General features: G+C 42.8%; 1 long non-coding RNA gene across 1 annotated transcript in view; it reads left to right on the top strand.

Moving 5' to 3' along the window:
* Window positions 1-5669: 5669 nt before the first annotated feature.
* LOC146797841 (uncharacterized) overlaps window positions 5670-16714 on the top strand; it is an 89860-nt gene continuing 78815 nt past the window's right edge. Inside the window, exons 1-2 of the long non-coding RNA XR_014968544.1 lie at window positions 5670-5958; window positions 11643-11984. This is a non-coding gene — a long non-coding RNA (uncharacterized LOC146797841). The remainder of the gene's footprint in view (window positions 5959-11642; window positions 11985-16714) is intronic.

Raw genomic sequence — 16714 nt, forward strand, 5'->3', positions numbered from 1 at the left:
ACACTGAGGAAAGAGCTATCAGAGCAGTAATCAACAAGCATTGGGGCATCATTAAATCAGACCCCGCACTAGGACTTGTAGTAGCCCACAAACCTGATATCACATACAGAAGAGCTTTTTCCATGAGGGATGCACTAGTCAGAAACAGTCCGGAGATCGCCACGTCACAGAATTGGCTAGCAGACAAAAAGGGTTTTGTTAAATGCCAGAGTTGCAGGGCATGCAGGTTTGGTAAGAACATCATGAAGGTAGACTCAGCCTTTAGACATGCACCACTTACCATCAGACATAGACTCACGTGCAGAACGGAATTTGCGGTGTACATGCTCGAATGTAACTGCAGGCTGCGTTACATCGGGAGCACTAAATTGCAAGTGCACCTGCGAATTCTCCAGCACGTCAGAGCGATAGTCAACAATGACCCAGCCTACCCTGTAGCCAGGCATTTTAAGGAGATGCACAATAACAATCTAGAGCACCTGCGTTATTCAGTCATTGATTGCGTCCCACCACTGAGACGGGGTGGCAACAGGGAGAAGCTTTTGAGGCAATTGGAGAGTAGATATATTCTGCAATTTAACACCAAGGCGCCCGCTGGTCTCAACACCACGGAGGATCTGCACCATTTCCTGTAACATAGCATTGCATTCACACCCTTAGTGATCATACCATCGCATTGTAACTGTATATTAATGTTATCACTTGTATATATTTCACTGTTTATATCAGGCTTTACCTGTGCACTCTCAATATTCACATAGAGTTGGGTTTCCTGTCATCAGGCTATGTGCAACCACGAAGAGAATACCCAGTATTCATACTGTCATTTTGGTTGTCTATAGTTGGTCTTTAAGCATAGGCACTACAGGCTTGTAACCAATGCTGCGGCAGGAATGGCAACACATGTATTTAGACCATGTTTGCGTATGATTATGAATTAGAATGTCACTTTTTCACAATACGCTATGCTATAAACCCATTGCTTCATTGCAAGGGATACATTGAACAAGCACTGGCAGACTCTAGAATATTTCCTGCGCTTTCACACATTTTTTATTAGTACATTCTATGCATTTTTATGTCACTCAAGTGCTCTAGAGGAGGTACAAACACCACACTTATATATTTTGGCCTATATGCGCACTCACGCCTTCCTCAACATGTATATATACACCAATGTGCACATTTCACCCTCACTCACACTTTCAACTTTTGTTGTATTTAGTGGCAGCTTTGTTTTGCATTTATGCAGTTATTGAGTTTGTTTGCATTTTTACTGTACCGGGGCTAGACGCCCACATCTTATCACTAGCCTTTGCTCACATGCAGCGCTTTCACTTTGTGCTTCATGAGACGTGCCGAGAGCAGGGAGTCACGGACACACACACACTGTTGTGCTAGGTCTCGCGTTTCTAGTTGTGAGCAATCGGTAACACTAACATGATTGCTTACGAGAGACATGCTTTCCGTTTTAATGTGTACTTACACGATCGGTTGGCTGCATCTGGGAACGCCATATGCTCTTGTACCAGCTTCCACGATGCATGTGCGAGAGAACTGAGGCAATCACCGGCTTCAGCAGTTAGTTGACAGTTTTATAGTCTGTTTACACTGGTGTTACTAACTGTAGTAAAACATGATGTCACACATGTGCTTTACTGCGCCTTGCCCACAGTCACACGCTGCAAAACTACTCAGTCATTGCAATGAACATAGTAAAAACACTGCCACTCACACATATATATATATATAAATACCACTCATTCACCAGTACAGCGCTATGTGATCAAGGCCGCGTGTCTGGCGGCCGAAACGCGTCATTTGGGCACTTGATGCTTGAATAAATCATCATTTAACTCTCAACTTTGCCTTTGGAGTCTGTTTCCTGGTGTTGCGCCTTTCTTTGGATGGTGGTACCCATGGGATTCTGCTGTGGAATATATATATAACAAACATACACACATGTATATAAATATGCAGCCCAACCATATCATCAGGCTCAAATATGCCAATTCTGCATTTTATTTTTCATTTGAAATATCCCAAAAAAACATGTAAAATAAATATTTTATAACAGAGAAAATGTACCTCCTACTGGTTTTTGAACATAGCCTTTATTTTCAAAGGAAAAAGGCAAGGTGATAGCAGGCAGATTAGTCTGGAAAGGCTGCATATAGAACACTCCATGCTCACATCATGCCCCAGAGTTGACAGTTCGGTAAGTTCTCTTTTCCGGGTCCTTCTGTGAGGGTCCTGCAGCATGGAGCTTGTCAGTTAGTGGTTTTTTGTCACCAATTGATTTTTTCAAGTGAGTTTTATTGACTTCTCTCGACGTCTTTGTTACTAATAATACTCGTTACATCCTTTTTTCTGACTTTCAAGCATTTTTTCCTGTCAAAATGCCAGCCTTATTTAATAAGTGCCCTTCCTGTGGGAAAAAGATGGCCAAGTCAGATCCGCATTCAGTCTATATTGTGTGTCTACCATCTTCACACAGACCTGATGAGTGCTACTACTGCCTGCAGCTTTCCAGGAGAACCCTTAGGGAAAGGGAGAAGATTAAGCTGCATGAGAGAGGAATGGAATTGCCGGGGAGGACACCCCTCTAAAAAGCCCTACTCTCAAGTAAGGTCAGAGCTTAAGAAAAAGGGTCAAATTCGCCGTTGAGGGACAGATCGACATCGAAGATACCCTTGTGCTCTCCTTCAGCGTCAAAATCTTCTGTGCCGCAGTCGACGTCGAGGCCTATTTCGCCGTCAATGCGAGCGACTTCAGATACGAAGTCTAAATCCAGACATATGTCAGCCTCCCATCGGCCGACGTCGACTCCACCTCGTAGACGGTCCAAGTCAGGCTCGCCTACGACGGCGGCAGTCAAACACTCAACAACGAAGTCTCTTTTTCAACAGGAGAGGTAGTCGTCAAGATCAGTGCTGACGTCGAGAACACCACCGACGTCGAGGGCACCTCAGACAACGACGCCGAATCCGAAAACCTCGACGCCGGTAATACTCGGGGAGTCATCGCAGGAGGCAGGGCAGGTCAAATTACCGACGTCAAGACTATCTCCGGCAAGAAGGTAGACGTCAAGAATGGCGCAGGAAAGGTCTCCTCCAACGTCAAGGAGAAGATCACCGTCAGCGACGAGAAGGTCACCGGTGAAGAGATCGACGTGAAGACCTACTTCTGTCCATAGGTCTCCTCTTGCGAAGAGTTCGAGGTCAGAGCGATCTCCGATACAGACGTCGAGAGAAATCTAGGTTCTGACGTCCAGGAGTGCTTCATCCTCCCCTGAACTTCCGATTTTTCAAATCATGCCAGAAGGTTCTCCAGAACAACCAGCTAGAGAAAGAAGACGAAGATCACCTTCATGGTCATCTGACTCCAGCCCTTCGAAGGCGGATTATTCACCAACTCTAACATCTACCCCACTGACTAGGGTATCACCAGTAGATGTTATTGTGACTTTTAATGAGGTGTTATGTAGAGGGGCTACAAAACTCGACATCGACATGCCTTCCTCTGCACCCTAAACATCTGTTATTTTCGAGACACTGCATCACAGGTCCTCCTCTAGACCTCTACTCCCTCCGGTACCTGGCTTGTTAGAACTGGCTCTCCACACTTTCCGAACACCGGCTTCTGTGGGAGCTGCTCCATCACGGATAGCAAAGAAATACAGGGCACCAGAGCAGGATCCACTGTTTGAGGTCTGAGCCACCTCCTGACTCTGTCCTGGTGTCATCGGCCAGAAATGCTCACACTGGAGCATCCTCTTCTGCCGTTCCTCCTGATAAGGAGAGCAAAGCCATGGACTCCATTGGCAAGAGAATGTGTAACACATCTGCTGCCTACATGAAGGTGGCTAGCGCGTCTGCATTATTGGGCCGATATGACCGCTCTCTATCACGATTCTAAGAGAAGTCACCAAAGGAGGACCATCAGGATTTTCAAGAAATCCTACATGAAGGGGGGCTCGTGGCTACTCAAGTCATAAGCGCGGCTGCAGACGCCTCAGACCTCGCTGCCCATGGATATTCTCATGGAATCTGTGCTCTTCGATCCTCCTGGCTAAGACTTGCGGGTTTGAAACCAGAGGCCCAGTACAGGATTCTCAACCTTCCCTTCAACTGAACCTTACTCTTTAGCTCTCATGCTGATGATGAGATGTCAATAATGAAATCCGAACTGGATACCTTGAAGGCGGTGGGTTTAGAGAAAAGAAAGGATTTCCGGCGTCGCGATCGACCAAACGATCGTCGTCAATACCAGCATAGGGTTCAAACCGCTCATTGGTCTTCGCAGCAACGTCAGGCAAGATCTAATTTCCACCAGCGACGACCTGGTAGAGGAAGAGGAGGCTCAAGAAAAGCAACCCCTGCAGCAAAACAAGCTAAGCAGTGAGTGCTTGCTTCCCCCAGCTCCGGTGGGGGTGGGTGTAAAATTTCACTTGGACGTGTGGACCAAGATAACATGGGACAAATGGGTACTCAATATTGTGAGGAATGGGTACTCAATCAGATTTAAGTCACCTCCACCATCGGTACCTCCTCAGAGAAGTACAGTACATCGCATAAATATGCTTCGAGAAGCGGTATCTATCCTTACACGAAAACAGGCCATCGAACAGGTTCCCTGGTATCAACATCGGCAGGGTATCTAGTCCTGTTACTTTCTGGTCCCAAAGAAAAGTTCAAACAAGGAGTTCAGGCCTATACTAGATCTCAGACTCTTCAACAAACTTGTTTTCAGAGAGAAATTCTGAATGCTGGCATTACACCAAATCATTCCACACATTCATCAAGGGGACTGGATGTGTTCCATAGATCTTCAGGATGCTTATTTTCACATCCCAATCTCTCAAAAGCACTGGATGCTTCTTCGATTTAAGATACAATCAGACCACTTCCAATTCAATGTCCTGCCTTTTGGGCTAAAGTCAGCTCCTCGCACCTTCTCAAAATGCATGGCGGCGGTAGCGGCTTTCCTGAGAAAGAAAAAGATCTTGGTCTATCCTTACCTAGATGATGTCAAACCTTCGCTCACCTGAAGTCCGCGGTGTCACCTTGAGAGACGTGAAGATTTTTCTCAGCTGCCCCCAAGAGCTTACGTCCAGCAAGCCAATTCAAATTATGGCTTACTGAATGCAAACACCTAAGGGAAGGGGGAAGTGGAGAAAATAACAAAAGAGAGAGAGAGAGAAACACGCCACTCTTCTGCTTGGTGTGAAGGCTAAATCACCTCGGGCACTTTCTTGTCTCTGGACAGCAAACACAAATAAACAAATATGAACTTTAACTTTAGAAATTTTACACAATCCGTGCAAACTCTAATCAATTAAATTGACATTCATTTACCTCTTAATTCTGGTCTTATAGCTGCCAGAACATCACTTTGATAAATATGCAGATGTTTTTCTATATGTTAGGATATCATCTTTCTCTGCAAATAAACAAGCAAACTTGACCTTAAACTCTGATATCTTTGAAACACTTATATGTACATATATATATATATGTTTTCCTAAACTCAGATTACCAAAGCGAGAGAAAATGTTTATCAAAAATTGTCTTCGTTTTTTCTATTTACTTAAAGTCTCTTTGAATCCTCATGCAGGTTTTAAAGAAGTTCGTCTCTGGCTGAGGAAGGAGTTTGCAAAGATAAGTATTGTTCTTTCTCCCTCGTTGTAGTAACAAAATAATAAGAAATTACTTGATTTGTCTTCGTTTTGCGCAAAACACTACTCCCTGTCTTTCTTTTCTTTGCTTTTAGGACGTGGCTCCTTTAAGAAGCGAAGCTGGATTGCTGGACGCTGGATTTCCTGATTGCTGCCGAGGGGGAAGACTGAGGAGAGAGGACCGAAACCCGACTTCTGAATCCGGAAGCCGGAAGATGCCAAGTGGAAGGCGGTCCAGGAACGGGAGCTTTAGCCGAAGACGGGATGACTTTGAACTCCAGGTAAGCGGGTAGCATAGGACGAGCGCAAGCAGCGTTTCACGCTTGCGAAGGGTTTAAATAGGTTTTAGACTGGGTGGGGATCCTGGCAAGCACGCACACATTGTACATGTGTCTTGAGTTTGACGGAGCGTGCAGCAAGGGAACGTGCAAGCAAAAGCACATGAATATCCAAGCCCCGTGTCAACTGCCTTAACGTAACGTGCTGTTTTAACTGTCATTTGCTCACAAGCAGTAACACGTGAATTAACTAAACGTAACGTGCTGTTTTAACTGTCATTTGCTCACAAGCAGTAACACGTGAATTAACACAGGAAACAATATCATTTCACAATAAACGTTCCCTCATGTGCATGAATAGAAATAATAACAAAGCATAGTCTAAACTGAATATTACAATGAATCTGGTACGATTTCAGAACGGATCTTCAAGTCCCCATTTGCTGCCAAGCCAAAAATATAACTAACAACTAAAGGCAGAAATAAGCACCATGCAAAGATAAACATATTATTCAGCATTTTCGTGAGATTGTGCATGATGCTGATGGCAGACCCTAACAGTCGCTCCCCTCAAAGGCCTCCCTACCGGACGTGGTTTATGTGGGAATCTTAAATGAAATTGTTGTAACAACCTAGGAGCATGAACAAAGGATGCTGGTTCCCAAGAATTTTCAGAAGCATCATAACCTTTCCAGGCGATTAAATAATACAATTTTCCTTGTATACGTTTAACATCCAGTATTTTTCGGACTTCATACTCCAAATGGCCATCAATAGGAATTGGTGGGGGTGGAGATTCCAATCTAGTATTAGGGTTGTATGGTTTCAACAAGGAGACATGAAAGGTAGGATGAATGGCATATTCTGGAGGTAAGTGTAGTTGCACAGTCACAGGGGTCAATATCTTAGTTATGGGAAATGGTCCTATGTACTTAGGTAATAATTTCCTGACACCTAATAATTTTAAGTTTCTGGTTGAAAGCCATACTTTCTGACCTATTTGGTATTGCTGAGTGTCACTCCTATGTTTGTCTGCCTGTTGTTTCATTATTTTCTTGTAGTTATTTAAATGTTTTGTTGCTTTTTCTTGGATCTTTAACAGAGAGGTAAGTCTTTCTGTAACTCCTGGGGGTGAAGAAGGACTCATAGTTATTGGAAGAATCCTTGGATGGTAACCATTTAAAAAATAAAATGGGGTACATTGTGTTGCTGAATGTACATTGTTGTTATAAATGAATTCAGCGACAGGTAAAGCTTTATCCCATTCTGACGTGAAATCTGCCATTAAACATCTTAATGTTTGCAACAAAGTTTGATTCACCCTTTCAGTTTGGCCATCTGTTTCTGGGTGGAAGGCAGTGGAAAGAGCAATTTCCATTTTTAAAGTTTTACACATATGTGTCCAAAATTTAGAAGTAAACTGACCCCCTCTGTCCGAAATAATTTTAGTGGGCAAGCCGTGTAATTTTACTATTTCCTTAAGAAATATGTCTGTTAGCTCTACTGCAGTTGGAAGTTTTTTCAATGGTAAAAAATGTGCCATCTTTGATAAATAATCCACAACTACTAAAATAGTTGTATAACCATTAGATTTAGACAAACCAGTTATAAAATCCAAACTGATTGTGTGCCAAGGATGAGGTGGAGTAGATAAGGGTTGTAATAAACCCATAGGAGCTTTATGCAAAGCTTTATTCCTAGCACAAATAGCACAAGCACTTACATACTGCTTAACATCTGAAATCATAGAAGACCACCAGAAATGTTTTTTACAATTATCTAACGTATTTTGGTATCCTGGGTGAGCTGCCAAAGAAGAATCATGATGCCACGCCAGGACCACATTTTGTAATTCTTTAGTAGGCACCAATAACATAGTCTTATGGTAGAGCAAACCATCCTGTATTGAGTGGTGAGAGTCTTTTAACCACGTTTGTGCATCTATCTGTAAATGTTCAGCTCGTAACTGTGTCAAAAATTCTTGTTTAACCAATGGCGCTACTATCTTTTGTGGAGGGATAATAGGAGGTCCTGTCAAATCTTTTTTCAAATCCTGTGTATACCCATATCTTGATAAGACATCAGATTGTACTTGTTGAGTACCTGGTCTGTAGGTGATTACAAAATCAAAAGCACTAAAAAAATTTAACCATCGCATTTGTCGTGGTGTTAATGCTTTTACTGAACTAAAAAATTGTAAATTTTTATGATCACTAAAAATAGTGACTGGGAATCTTGTCCCCATCAAATGATGTCTCCACTCCGAGAATGCCAACTTTATAGCTAAAAGCTCCCTTTCAGCTACAGTATAATTCTGTTCAGCAGGAAGTAATTTTTTAGAGTAAAAGGCCACAGGATGCAACTGCCCATCTTGAGCATCCCTCTGAGACAATACTCCTCCAACAGCCACCTGCGAGGCATCCGCCTCAACAAAAAATGGAAAATCTGGATGTTTTAATAGAGGAGCAGTGGTAAATTTTTGTTTAAGAGATTCGAAGGCCTGAGCTGCTTGACTGGACCAAGAAAATACCTGACCCTTATGTAAAAGCTTGGTGAGAGGCACAACCGTTTCTGCAAACTGAGGAATGAAGCGCCGGTAAAAATTAGCAAATCCCAAAACTTTCTGCACTTCTTTAAGAGTCGTGGGTTCGGGCCATTCTCGAATAGCACTCACTTTTTTAGGATCCATCATAATGCCTGCAGGAGACAAGCAATATCCAAGAAAGTCGACAGTATCAACATTGAAAATACATTTTTCTAATTTCGCAAACAAATGATTCTCTAATAATTTGTTTAAAACTGCTCTGACATGATGGATATGTTGTTCTTTATCTTTTGAATAAATCAAAATGTCGTCAATATATACAATCACACACACATCAAGAAACTCATGCAACACTTCATTGATAAAATACTGAAATGCTGCAGGCGCATTACACAAGCCAAATGGCATCACAGTATATTCGAACAGACCAAATTTAGTTTTGAACGCTGTTTTCCATTCGTCATTTTCTTTCACTCTAACAAGATGATAAGCGCCTCTTAAATCTAACTTTGTATAGATGGTTGAATTACGCAGCTGATCTAACAAGACAGGAATTAGAGGCAACGGATACTTGTTTTTTATGGTTGCTTTGTTTAATCCGCGATAATCTATGCAAGCGCGAAGACTGCAGTCAGGTTTCGGGATAAAAAATAATGGCGAAGACACAGGTGATGTTGAATGCCTAATGAATCCAGATGCTAAAAGCTCATCCAAATATGTTCTCAAATATTTGGTTTCTTCCTCAGTGAGAGCATATACTCTACTACTGGGCAAAGGTGCTCCAGGTATTAGATCTATGCGACAGTCGTAAGACCGATGTGGTGGTAAAAAGGCGGCTTTGACAGGATCAAACACATCCTTAAAGTCCTGATATTCAGATGGAATATTAGGAACAGATGTTGCTGTATTTGCACAATGTAACAGTCATAAAATCATTTGATGCTTCTTGATAACATGATTCCCTACAATGAGAGGAATCTAAAGTCACTGTTCTAGACGTCCAGTTTATTTTAGGGTTATGTAAAGATAACCATGGTACCCCTAAAATAAGGCCAAAAGTAGGTGTGTCTATTAAATCAAAAGATATTGTTTCTGTATGACCATTCTGACAAACCATAACGAGAGGACTCGTCTTTTTGGTTATCATACCTGAGGAGAGTGCGGAACCATCCACTGCACACACTGATTCTGGGTGAGTTTTCCACTCTGTGGGTATTTGTAAATCCTGAGCCAATTTAATATCTATGAAATTACCAGTTGCCCCACAATCCAATAAAACTGGAATCGAATGACGCATATGAGTGCTAATTATTAACACTACTTGTATGACAAAATGTCGTGGTATTTTGGGCACCATGTTAGTTATTTTGGAGGTCTGCAAAGAATTCCTACTCGAGCAAGTGACCTCCTTCCTTGACGAGTTATCTAGTTTTCCTGTTCTGAAGCACACTGTGAGAGAGCATTAACCTTTTTGGGACCCTTCGGTTTATTTGGACATTCTTTTGCAAAATGTCCAGACCGGGCACAATATAAACACAAATTCAATTTTCGTCTTCTATCCTTTTCCTCAACAGTCAAAGGCCCTTTTATTGTTCCTATTTGCATAGGTTCGACTTCTGCTGACTTTGAGTCAAATTCTTTCTTGTCCGGTTTCAACACTGTAAACCGTGGTTCATAACGTGATTTATCCCCCTTTCTTTCCCCCAAACGATGATCTAATTTTACCACCAGATCCACAAACTCAGAATAATCATCTGGGAGATCTACTATGTGGGCCAAGGCATCCTTTAATTCGTCACGCAAACCCCTATAGAATAATGAGGTGCGTTTTTCTTCTGGCCACTGAGTCTCTGTTAATAACCTATTAAAAGCTGTGACATAGGTTAACAAATCTGATTTTCCCTGTTTCAAACTCAAAAGTTCATTATCACTGGCCTGAATGTATGCATGTCGCGCAAACAATTTGTTCATAGTATCTTTGAACTGAGGCCAGTTATGCAGAATTGGGTCATTCCTGTTAATATAAGGTATAGACCAATTGGCCGCTGTACCTCCTAAATAAGAAAGCACAAAAGCCACCTTGGTTGCGTCATTGGGAAACAACTGGGGTTTGCAGATAAAATGCAACTGGCATTGACTGAGAAATATGTTAAACTTATTACTACCCCCAAAGAAACGCTCTGGAGCAGATAATGGAACCACATTAGGAACTGACACTGTAACTTGTACTGGAGGTGCATTGGAGTCTGAATCCAAACCTCCCCTAGAAGACTTAGGTTTTTTGTCTGAGTCAAAAGATCTTGGTATTGAAGGGGAAAAGGGCAAATTCCATAAGGATTCTCTAGGTTTATAACGAACTACTTCTTGTCTCAATTCCATATTTTCCTGCTTTAACTTATTAATCTCTAACTGCATTTTCTGCATCATATCAGTGACCGTGTGACCCCTTTCTAGGTCTTCATCTAAGGCCTGAGTCATTGCGCGACTATCAATTCCCTCGTCTTCCAAATCCATGTCTCTCAAAACCCCTTAGGTTTAGTAAAGGCTTGCGCTTCTGTCAAACCTTCGCTCACCTGAAGTCCGGGGTGTCACCTTGAGAGACGTGAAGATTTTTCTCAGCTGCCCCCAAGAGCTTACGTCCAGCAAGCCAATTCAAATTATGGCTTACTGAATGCAAACACCTAAGGGAAGGGGGAAGTGGAGAAAATAACAAAAGAGAGAGAGAGAAACACGCCACTCTTCTGCTTGGTGTGAAGGCTAAATCACCTCGGGCACTTTCTTGTCTCTGGACAGCAAACACAAATAAACAAATATGAACTTTAACTTTAGAAATTTTACATAATCCGTGCAAACTCTAATCAATTAAATTGACATTCATTTACCTCTTAATTCTGGTCTTATAGCTGCCAGAACATCACTTTGATAAATATGCAGATGTTTTTCTATATGTTAGGATATCATCTTTCTCTGCAACATAAACAAGCAAACTTGACCTTAAACTCTGATATCTTTGAAACACTTATATGTAAATATATATATATATGTTTTCCTAAACTCAGATTACCAAAGCGAGAGAAAATGTTTATCAAAAATTGTCTTCGTTTTTTCTATTTACTTAAAGTCTCTTTGAATCCTCATGCAGGTTTTAAAGAAGTTCGTCTCTGGCTGAGGAAGGAGTTTGCAAAGATAAGTATTGTTCTTTCTCCCTCGTTGTAGTAACAAAATAATAAGAACTTACTTGATTTGTCTTCGTTTTGCGCAAAACACTACTCACTGTCTTTCTTTTCTTTGCTTTTAGGACGTGGCTCCTTTAAGAAGCGAAGCTGGATTGCTGGACGCTGGATTTCCTGATTGCTGCCGAGAGGGAAGACTGAGGAGAGAGGACCGGAACCCGACTTCTGAATCCGGAAGCCGGAAGATGCCAAGTGGAAGGCGGTCCAGGAACGGGAGCTTTAGCCGAAGACGGGATGACTTTGAACTCCAGGTAAGCGGGTAGCATAGGACGAGCGCAAGCAGCGTTTCACGCTTGCGAAGGGTTTAAATAGGTTTTAGACTGGGTGGGGTTCCTGGCAAGCACGCACACATTGTACACGTGTCTTGAGTTTGACGGAGCGTGCAGCAAGGGAACGTGCAAGCAAAAGCACATGAATATCCAAGCCCCGTGTCAACTGCCTTAACGTAACGTGCTGTTTTAACTGTCATTTGCTCACAAGCAGTAACACGTGAATTAACTAAACGTAACGTGCTGTTTTAACTGTCATTTGCTCACAAGCAGTAACACGTGAATTAACACAGGAAACAATATCATTTCACAATAAACGTTCCCTCATGTGCATGAATAGAAATAATAACAAAGCATAGTCTAAACTGAATATTACAATGAATCTGGTACGATTTCAGAACGGATCTTCAAGTCCCCATTTGCTGCCAAGCCAAAAATATAACTAACAACTAAAGGCAGAAATAAGCACCATGCAAAGATAAACATATTATTCAGCATTTTCGTGAGATTGTGCATGATGCTGATGGCAGACCCTAACAGATGATTGGTTACTCAAAAGTGCCTCCCCTAGCCTGCTGCAGGAGCATCTAGGATGCTGCATTCAACTATTAAACCAGTTAGGCATGTGCGTCAACTTCAAAAAGTCTGTCCTCAATCCAACGCAGAGGATACACTATTTGGGCGCTACTTTGGACACAGCAAAGGCAAAAGCGTTTTCTTCGGAGGAGAGATTGTTATCGATACTCCACAAGAGTCAGACTCTCCTGAGAACACCTCATCCGACCGCCAGGCAGGTATCCTCTCTGCTGGGCTCGATGGCTCCATTCACAATAATAGTTCTGAATACTAGGGTACAGATGAGACCCCTGCAACAAACTCTAGAGGACCAATGGTCTCAGGTCTCCAATTGCTGGGAGGACACGATAACTACCTCACTCAGTCAAAATCGCAGTAAGATGGTGGATGCAATGGGCTCATCTTATGAAAGGAGTCCCTTTCCACAAGGAAGTCCCCAAACAGACTCTCGTGATGGATGCGTCCCTTCAGGGCTGGGGCGCACACATGGGAACTCTTCAGGTCCAGGGAATGTGGTCAGAAATGGAAAAACGTTAACACTTCAACATGCTCCAACTCAGAGCAGTGCATTTGGCTCTCAAGGCATTTTTTCCCTCCATCGAGTCAAGTTCCCTGCTAGTTCAGACGGACAATACAACAACGGTGTATTACCGGAACAAACAGGGAGGTACCAGATCCAGACCCCGGTCTCTGGAGGAACAAGCGATCTGGAAATGGCTTCTGGTGAGAGACATGTCTATATCTGCGGTCGACCTTCCAGGCGCCCTCAATGCACAAGCGGACGACCTAAGCTGAAACTTTGTCGAAGCGCACGACTGGGTGCTAAAAGATGAGATAACTCAAGAAATCTTTTGGAGATGGGGAGTGCCAGACAGACTTGTTTGCGGACAAAGAAAATGCAAAATTCTGCGTCTTCGCATCCAGATACCCCCTAACAGGCTCCAGGGGAATGCACTGTTGATCGGCTGGTCAGAGATTACTCTGCACTTTTCCACCAGTCCCTCTCATACCTCTGGTCATCAACAAACTGTACAGGTCCAGACAGAGATGATCCTGATTGCACCAGAGTGGCCTCGCCAGTGATGGTACCCAGACCTTCTTCACCTGTCAAAGGTGCCACACACGAGACTGCCAAGCCAACCGGATCTACTGACCAAGTCAGGAGGGAAGGTTTTTCTTCCCAACCTACCGTCGCGGAGATTGACAGCATGGCTCCTGAGTTCCTGCAATACAGACACTTAGGCCTTTCGCAAGACTGTATACAGATCTTGAAGGAAGCGAGAGGGCCTTCGACGAGAAAGTCATGTGCTTTCAAATTGAAGCGATTATATCGATGGTGTACAGCTAATGGTCATGACCCTGTCCGGGGTCAAGTGCAGGTTATCTTAACTTATCTGTTATACTTAGCTAAAGCAGGCGTACAGTTCTCTTCTATCAGAGTACATCTGGCAGCAATTACAGCGTATAGACAGTCTCCTACCCAGGTTTCTATTTTTCAAATGCCAGCTGTTATAGACTTCCTAGAAGGGCTAAGGAAGGTTTACCCACCAGTTAGTTTACCCTCTCCTGCCTGGGAACTGAATTTAGTTCTTTCTAAGTTAATGGGCCCCCCATTTGAACCCAATATATAAAGCTTCTTTACAGCACCTATCTTGGAAGACCGATTTTCTAGTGGCAATTACCTCTGCTTGCAGGGTGAGCGAGATTCAGGCCTTATGCTCTACAGAGCCTTATCTTGGTTTCCATGCTAAGAGAGTGGTGCTAAGAACTCACCCGAGTTTCCTTCCTAAGCTGATCTCGGATATTCACGTCAATCACTCTTCCCACGTTTTTTCATCAGGACTACACGGGGTCCAGCCCCGTGCGTACCACTCCTAATAAATCCTATAATGAGGATACAGTGAAGTGCACACCTAATGTGTATACAGAAAATACATATGATTACTTAATTATGCTCCGTATTTCTATTTAGGCATTACTATTACCTCATGGTGAACAACGGGGGTAGAGGGGCTTGTAAGCACACCTTCATCAAAGCACGCCTCTCGGTTTGTTACCTACTTCTGTCCCTGGAGACCGCATACTGAATGTACCTATCCAAGAGATATGTAAAGCAGCGACTTGGTGCTCAGTCCACATTTTTGCCCGCCATACTGCTTAGATTCTGATACTCAAGCAGATGCTCAGTTTGGGCAAGCATCCTTGAGAAATTTATTTGGTTAACGAATGGTTGTAAACAGGTTTTGACATACGGGTATCTGTCCGCAGGGTTCAGGGATGGGCTTGCTACTCTATTCAGTGCTTAGGACTATTGATCAGTATCCCCTGGAAGAGAAGGATAAGTTACTTACCTGTAATCCTTGTTCTCTTCCATGGGTATACTCATCAAAGTCATAAGCAACCCTCCCTCCTCCATGGACGAATACCATATCTATAATGATAGGTCTGTTACTCATGTTATGATTAAAATGTAATACGCCGTCAAAAAGACCTGACCTAACTGTCACCTGTGGGGCATGATGGGAGCCTGAAGGTCTTAAAGGCACGGCGCCAGTTTTTTCTGAGTGTTCTATATGCAGCCGTTCTAGGCTAATCTGCCTGCTATCACCTTGCCCTTTTCCTTTGAAAATAAAGGCTATGTTCAAAAATAAGTCGGAGGTACATTTTCCCTGCGTTATAACATTTTTATTTTACATGTTTTTTGGATATTTCAAATGAAAAATACAATGCAATATTGACATATTTGAGCCCGATATTATGGGTGGGCTGCATGTTTATATACGTGTGTATATTTGATATATATATATATATATATATATATATATATACACACACACACACACACATATATAGATATTTTTTGTTAATGCTCCAGGGTCCCCGTACGTGGGCGAGACTATTCAGTGCTTATGACTTTGATGAGTATACCCCTGGAAGAGAAGAACAATAGTTACTTACCTGTAATCTGTGGTTCTCCAGTATTGGTGTCTTTCATAGATTCACATGCCTGAATCATTCCCCGTCGTCGGAGTGGGAGTCCCACGGTACATAAAAAAGCAATAATTATGCATATAACAACCAAAAAACCCTGGTAACCTGAACCAGGAAGTAAAGTAGCCTAAGCTACAAGGGAAAAAACTTCCACAGCTATGACTATCACTGTCATTATATACAGTCCAAACTGCAGCCAATCAGGCGACAGCAGCACCCACCAGAATGTTCTCCTCAGAGGCTCAGGCTGTCAGATTTTCTCGCACAGGAGTGAAGCAATACATAATAGCCTAAAAAGCCTCTGAGGGGAGGTGGGCGGGTTGCATGTGAATCTATGAAAGACACCAATACTGGAGAACCACAGATTACAGGTAAGTAACTATTGTTCTTCTCCAGTATTTGGGGTGTCTTTCATAGATTCACATGCCTGAATCAGAGTAGATAGCAGTACATCACCTTATGCTCATAAGACGCTACTTTGTATCATAGACCATATACATTATGAAACAGTATAACCATAGAGAAATACATGTGTGCTTCAACATATGCAAAACAATTTCAAGCCACAAATAGTATGGAAAAAGCGTCTTATAAAAGCATAGCGGAGGAGGGAGAACAGACGCTCACCTTATTTGAAAAGATTACGTAGAACAGCTTGTCCCACTGATCCATCCGCATCACTTGCAGCTTCCAAACAGTAGTGTCTGGTAAACGTATGGCAGCTGGACCATGTTGCCGCTTTACAGATCTGGTGAAGAGGCACACCGGCAAAAAGAGCTGTAGATGAAGAGATTGCTCTCGTAGAGTGTGCTCTTGGGGTCGCTTGCAATGGTCTTCCAGCTTGATCATGGCATAAACAAATTGCAGCCGAGATCCAGCGCGCTATGGTTGGCTTTGATACTGAATGGCCTTGACATGGTTTGCCATATGCTACCAAGAGCTGGTCCGATTTGCGCAGTGATGCTGTCCGCTGTAAGTTAAATTTCAGACATCTTTTGATGTCTAAGGAATGCAAGGCCCTTTCTGCAGCTGTTTGCGGATTTGGGAAGAAAGTTTTCAAAACTATGGGTTCATTAAGATGGAAATCCGTCGGGACCTTTGGCATAAATTTTGGATTAGTGCGCAGCACCACAGAATCAGATGTG

This window comes from Triturus cristatus, chromosome 9 (genome assembly GCF_964204655.1).
Source record: "Triturus cristatus chromosome 9, aTriCri1.1, whole genome shotgun sequence".
Lineage (NCBI taxonomy): Eukaryota > Metazoa > Chordata > Amphibia > Caudata > Salamandridae > Triturus > Triturus cristatus.